Raw genomic sequence first — 6,011 nt, forward strand, 5'->3', positions numbered from 1 at the left:
GACCGGGCTGTTGTCTATTGTAATTGGGTGTTGTGTTAATAAATTCACGTGGTTTTTTTTTTTTTTTTCGGTTTCGAATTAGTTATGTATCCGTAAGATCTATGATGAATGTTTATTTTCTCTCTGGAAATCTAATTTTCAGCATGTGATCCAACGCCATAATTTCTTACGAATAATCCACAGATGCAAATTTCGTTACTTTAAGGAAAATATCATCGTCAGCCATATGTGAAAACTTCATTCACCAATGATGAAATCTTGAGCAATGTTAGGGGTGACGTTTTAGCAGAAACATTAGTCTGTTTTTTTCTCTACTCCTATCTACTATTTTCAATGCCATCTGCAGTGGATCTCCATTTTTAACTTTTTTTTTCTCGAAAAAATTTTGTAAGTGGGAAAAACGCTTTAAACGGAAAATCTCCTAATGAGAATTAGTAAGGGTTGGGACCACGAATTTTTGTTGTACTAAACGGGGAAACATTCTAAGCGGTATTCCCTGCCGCTGGAAAATACGATAATTGTACTGCATAAATTTTTAATTTTTTTTTTCGTTTTTATCAGGTCAATGATTATGAATTCTTCTCCTCTTTAAATTTTCACTAATTCTTAATTTTTTTCCCATCAGTTTTTGAATGTTTACTAAGTTTGAATTTTTCTATTATTAAATGTTCACTTATTCTGAATTTTTTTCTCCATTATTAATTCTACATGTTAAAACTAATTCTAATTTTTTTTCTCAATTCATTAATTTTGAATCTTCATAGTAGTACATAATATACTAATATATGTATGCATATTATAATTCTGAGTGGTTTTTTTTCTTTTATCAATTTTTTTAACGTTCATTAATTCTGAAATTTTTCTTTTATTAATTCATTGATTTCAAATGCTTCCTAGTTCCGAATTAGTGAAACGCAACGAACTAATAAAATAATAATAATTTGAGAATTAAGAATTAGTGACCATTTACAATGAATGAATTAATAACACTGTTCAACAACAAATGTGTAAATTGAAGAAAAGCAACTAATTTGTATGGATTTCATGCTGCTAACAGGGCCGTCTTAAGAGCTTCATGGGGCCCCCCGGGCCGATTGATTTTTCTGAGGCCCTTCCTGGAAAATTCTCGAAAATTTCATTTAGTTCCCATTTTTGTGAGGCCCCTCTTCTCTTGAGGACCCCGGGCCGTGCCCGGGTGGACCCATGCGTTAAGACGTCACTGGCTGCTAAAGGCGAAAATGGCAGACAAAATTGGTAATTAGAGATTTAGTTTTTATTTTACAAGTATCGATTGTGGGAATTGTAATGCAGTAAATGGTATATGGAAAATCCACTCCCACCAATAATACTGCTCAACCACAAAAAACTGTTTTTCATGTTCTTAAGGAAATTTCAATGGTTTTAGGGTATGTTGAAGCATTGGGGCTACTGATTCTGAATCTGGAATTGGTTTTGTCAGATTGGCTCTAGTTTTTCTACTAATTTCACTTACTAATTTCACTGGCAGTACCATAAGCAACTTACATTGAAACTGCGTTATAAATGAATACAGTAAATCATTTGCAAAGATATTTCAGTGGTTTTAGTCATTTCAGGGCGCCGATTCCGAATCTGCCATTGATTTTGTCAGATTGGCTCTAGTTTCTGAGATAAAGCGGAAATTTCAATTTTAATACGTAAGCAGCATACAAATCACATTGTTGAAAGTATGCATTATCCCGAAAAGTGGAGCCAATTCGGTAAAACCAATGCCAGGTTCGGAATCAGTACCCCAGAGTCGCCCTAAAATCACTGAAATATTTTTGCCAGTAACTTACTGTCTTTATATATAGCGCATAGTTTCTATGTGATTTGTACGTTGCTCATGGTATTACCATTGAAGTTTAATTTTCACGTTGTCTCAAGAACTACAGCCAATCTGACAGAACCGATGCCAGGCCAGATTCGTAATCACCGCCCCAAAATCACCCTAAAATCACTGAAACGTCTTTGCCAATGATTTACTGTATTTGTTTATAACGCAAAGTTCCAATGCGATTTGTATGCTGCTTTTGGTATTACCATCGAAATTTAATTTTCACAAAAACTGGATAGTCAGCAGACAAAACTAATGAGATTTTTAATCAGCGCCCTAAAATCACTGTTTTCTTCCTATCTATCTTCTATCTATATTCTTCTCCAGGATTGAACTTACGGGACCGAGGACAACTTCCATGGGTGGAAGACGAGCATCTTACCCCTGTACCACTCGGGCACTTATTTCATATACTAGAGCTAATGATTTAGCGATATTATAATAATTCTATTCCCTTATGGTCAGAAATACAGTCTGATACCGTTATAACGAACTCCAAGAGACCAGAGAAACCACTTCTTTATAATGAAATTTGGTTATAAAAGAATTCCGGATTTTTACATTGTTCCTATGTAAATTGATCTAAGAGGTTAGAAAAGTTTTCGTGAAAAGGACAATTTTTTTCGCAATAACGGGAATCGACTATATAAATAAATTCATTTGAATGGATTTATGAAGACTTCATGAAAATTTTTTGAACAGTGCAATAGTGTTTCCCAAAGTGGACAATATCACCCCTGGTGAGCGATGGAATGGTCCAGAGGGGCGATAGAAGCTACGAGTATAACATACGATCCTATGGGTTCGCTTGCGTTATGAGGCGATGAGAGAGAATAATTTCTGAAGAAGAGGGCGATGGAACAAAAAATTTGAGAAACTGGCGTAATAGAAATAAAGTGAAATCCCGATTAATGATATTCAGCGGACTATAAGAAAGTACCCTTTTAAGTTTTCAAAAAATTAATATTCACTGCAAAAAATTGGAATCGGTTAGTTGATTTAAAAAAAAAATTAATTAATTTTGAATTTATAGAAAGTATTTTGGGCACAAATTCTGATATAACAAAATTATCTGTCTGTAATCGGCGCATACAAATTTCTGGCATCTTATACCTTTAATTGCAAGCTCAGCTGATAATGTGAGTAGTGATCTATATATAATTCACTAATTCTGAAAAATTATTCCTTTCACTAATTCTGAAAAATTATTCCTTTCACTAATTCTGAAAAATTATTCCTTTCACTAATTCTGAAAAATTATTCCCTTCACTAATTCTGAAATTATTCCCTTCACTAATTCTGAAATTTTCTATTCTGCATTTCTACGGATTCTGAAATTATTTTTTTCGCTAATCTTGAAATTATTCCTTTCACTAATTCTGAAATTTTCTATTCTGCATTTCTACGGATTCGAAATTATTTTTTTCGCTAATCTTGAAATTATTTTTTTCGCTAATCTTGAAATTATTTTTTTCGCTAATCTTGAAATTATTTTTTTCGCTAATCTTGAAATTATTCCACTAATTCTGAAATTATTTCCCTAATTCTGAAATTATTTCACTAATTCTGAAATTATTTCACTAATTTCTGAATTATTTCACTAGTTCTGAAATTATTTCTCTCTCTAATTCTGAATTATCATTGTTATGAATTTTTTTTATTCGATTGATTCCCAAATTTTCATTAGTTCCCAAATTTTTTCATTCAGATCATTATCAATTATTATAAATTCTTAAACTGGTTTTTTTTTCATTGAATCTGAATTTTCATTATCCTTGTTAATAATTGTTTCCTTCACTAATTCTGAATTATCTTTAGCTTTAAAGTTCTTTTTTCTCCCATTGATCCTGAACTTTCGTGAGTTTTGGAATTATTTCCTTTACCAATTCACAATATCTCTTCTATTCTGAAATTGTTTCCTTCACTAATTCTGAATTTCTATGAATTCTGAAATTTTTTTATTTATTATTCTTAACTTTCATTTTTTTTTTTCAAAATTGGTTTTACATATGAAAATCTGTAAGGCTGGAACCTCCAGTCATGTAAGAAGCCCCCAGAATATCACTCTATCCATGAGGCTGTCAAGACGGCTCTGCACATAATGGATACGTTACACAGAACGCACTTGATTCTTTTCTTACACATTCTATACTCCAAAAAAACTCCAACACATTTTCTTTTTCACATTTACACATTTCATTTTCTCACATATCAATAATTTCACCATATGAGAAATTTTCCTAATGCGTTTTAATCATTTTTTATTAGTTCTGAAGTCATTTCTTTCATTATTTCTGAAATCAGTTCCTTCATTACTTCTGGAATCAGTTCCTTCATTACTTCTGGAATCAGTTCCTTCATTACTTCTGGAATTAGTTCCTTCATTACTTCTGGAATTAGTTCTTTTATTAGTTCTGGAATCTGTTCTTTCGTCACTTCTGAAAAATCAGTTCTTTCAATAGTTCTGAAATCGGTTCTTTCAATAGTTCTGAAATCGGTTCTTTCAATAGTTATGAAATCAGTTCTTTCAATAGTTCTGAAATCAGTTCTTTCAGTAGTTATGAAATCAGTTCTTTCAGTAGTTCTGGAATCTGTTCTTTCGTCACTTCTGAAAAATCAGTTCTTTCAATAGTTCTGAAATCAGTTCTTTCAATAGTTCTGAAATCGGTTCTTTCAATAGTTCTGAAATCGGTTCTTTCAATAGTTATGAAATCAGTTCTTTCAGTAGTTATGAAATCAGTTCTTTCAATAGTTCTGAAATCAGTTCTTTCAGTAGTTATGAAATCAGTTCTTTCAATAGTTCTGAAATCAGTTCTTTCAGTAGTTATGAAATCAGTTCTTTCAGTAGTTATGAAATCAGTTCTTTCAATAGTTCTGAAATCAGTTCTTTCAGTAGTTATGAAATCAGTTCTTTCAGTAGTTATGAAATCAGTTCTTTCAATAGTTCTGAAATCAGTTCTTTCAGTAGTTATGAAATCAGTTCTTTCAATAGTTCTGAAATCAGTTCTTTCAGTAGTTATGAAATCAGTTCTTTCAGTAGTTATGAAATCAGTTCTTTCAATAGTTCTGAAATCAGTTCTTTCAATAGTTATGAAATCAGTTCTTTCAATAGTTCTGAAATCAGTTCTTTCAGTAGTTATGAAATCAGTTCTTTCAGTAGTTATGAAATCAGTTCTTTCAATAGTTCTGAAATCAGTTCTTTCAATAGTTCTGAAATCAGTTCTTTCAGTAGTTATGAAATCAGTTCTTTCAATAGTTCTGAAATCAGTTCTTTCAGTAGTTATGAAATCAGTTCTTTCAATAGTTCTGAAATCAGTTCTTTCAGTAGTTATGAAATCAGTTCCTTCATTACTTCTGGAATCAGTTCCTTCATTACTTCTGGAATTAGTTCCTTCATTACTTCTGGAATCAGTTCCTTCATTACTTCTGGAATTAGTTCCTTCATTACTTCTGGAATTAGTTCTTTTATTAGTTCTGGAATCTGTTCTTTCGTCACTTCTGAAAAATCTGTTCTTTCGTCACTTCTGAAAAATCAGTTCTTTCAATAGTTCTGAAATCAGTTCTTTCAATAGTTCTGAAATCGGTTCTTTCAATAGTTCTGAAATCGGTTCTTTCAATAGTTATGAAATCAGTTCTTTCAGTAGTTATGAAATCAGTTCTTTCAATAGTTCTGAAATCAGTTCTTTCAGTAGTTATGAAATCAGTTCTTTCAATAGTTCTGAAATCAGTTCTTTCAGTAGTTATGAAATCAGTTCTTTCAGTAGTTATGAAATCAGTTCTTTCAATAGTTCTGAAATCAGTTCTTTCAGTAGTTATGAAATCAGTTCTTTCAATAGTTCTGAAATCAGTTCTTTCAGTAGTTATGAAATCAGTTCTTTCAGTAGTTATGAAATCAGTTCTTTCAATACTTCTGGAATTAGTTCCTTCATTACTTCTGGAATTAGTTCTTTTATTAGTTCTGGAATCTGTTCTTTCGTCACTTCTGAAAAATCTGTTCTTTCGTCACTTCTGAAAAATCAGTTCTTTCAATAGTTCTGAAATCAGTTCTTTCAATAGTTCTGAAATCGGTTCTTTCAATAGTTCTGAAATCGGTTCTTTCAATAGTTATGAAATCAGTTCTTTCAGTAGTTATGAAATCAGTTCTTTCAATAGTTCT

This window comes from Pholcus phalangioides, unplaced genomic scaffold (assembly GCF_987345545.1).
Source record: "Pholcus phalangioides strain wild (caught in Gottingen) unplaced genomic scaffold, Ppha-v1.0 ptg000010l_1, whole genome shotgun sequence".
Lineage (NCBI taxonomy): Eukaryota > Metazoa > Arthropoda > Arachnida > Araneae > Pholcidae > Pholcus > Pholcus phalangioides.